Here is a 1,514-nt window from a genome sequence, read left to right on the forward strand (position 1 = left end):
GAGCGCCGCGGTGAGTCAGAGTCGCTTACCACCGCAGTACAGTCATGTTGTAGTTTTCGGTGGTCACCTTATCACCTAAAACTACACAGTATTATTACCATATAAGAGAGACATGGAGAATTATGAAGGAGAATTATGAAGATGAAATAGAGAGGAATTGGTACAGTGGTGTGTTTAGCTGACGCATCTCTGAGAGGCTCCAGGATGTGGTAATGTCAGTCACAACTATCTTCTCCCAGGAAATGACACGTTTGGCTACGCACATGCTCACGCACGCGCACACATGCACGCACACACGCACGCACACACACAGCGTATGCACACATATTCTCTTAATTAAAGGAAGCTTCTGTACTTCTCTCTCTCTCTCTCTCTCTCTCTTCATACATTGTAAACAATAACACTTAAACACAAAAATAAACTCATAATAATGAGAATTCTAATTCTGATCCTGTTGGTTTTGACCATTTCAAACATTACTGTTAAATCATACAGTACCGATGCAACTCAACACTTGATGTGTCACAGCAAATTATTAGCCAATAGTGGCAGAGTTTGAATGTCAATGTAAAAAGGCAAATACTCTTGAACTTCTCTTGAAATATATCAGTACTTTAGTCATGTAAACAGAGAACAGGTTGATTAAAACAAACCATGTATACTTTAGGGACCCAAGCTGTAAGAATGCAGTCTGTCCACCTGGGAACCTGCCTGGCGCATTCATTATGTGGGGGAGACCATTTTGGTCCTGACATATCTCCAACACGCATGACGAGCCATCGAACCTCAGAATGGTGAAGTATAGCTGTGTGTTCCAATGTTTTATGAAACCAGGGCCTCCAGTCCAAACAGCTATCCAACAAAATGAGATAGCTTTTTTTTTTAGTCTGCTGAAGTACCCTCTCATCCCATAAAAAGAGGCTCTTTCAATTACTTTTATTTACTGTTTTATGGCATTTTAAAAGCACTAGAAGTTTGGGCTGCTACGCGACCCTCACACGTCACACCTACAGACCACACCGCCAATCCGACCAATATGTCTGAGTCATAGTGTCAGAGTATACTCTGACAGACCATATATGTAGATCTCTGTATCTGTCCGTCCTTGTCCCTTTTATGCCCCCATAATGTCCCCATTATATGGAGATCCCTGATATGTCATGTCATTAGTATTTTATTTGGTATGCCCTTCTATGGGCATATTGGTCGGACCAGCAGTTCTAGACAAACGCATATCCAAGTGACTCGGCGGCAAGCACCCAACTCCCCCAAGTCCTTGCTGATGCACGTGCCGAGTTTGAAGTGGCTCAGTCCCATATACGCACATGACCATAAATGGGCATATAGCGGTGGGATCTGTGGCTCTGTACAACCGGATCTATATATGGACATATCAGGTTTGTCATGACAGAGACGTGGCTGTGGTCCGTCCCCCGGCCCGCCCACCTGCCCTCCCATTAGCCACTTTTAATAGGATTATGTCCGTCTCTGGTTTTCCTGGTGACTTAGAAAAG

Source organism: Electrona antarctica (assembly GCF_951216825.1).
Source record: "Electrona antarctica genome assembly, chromosome: 3".
Taxonomy (NCBI): Eukaryota; Metazoa; Chordata; class Actinopteri; order Myctophiformes; family Myctophidae; genus Electrona; species Electrona antarctica.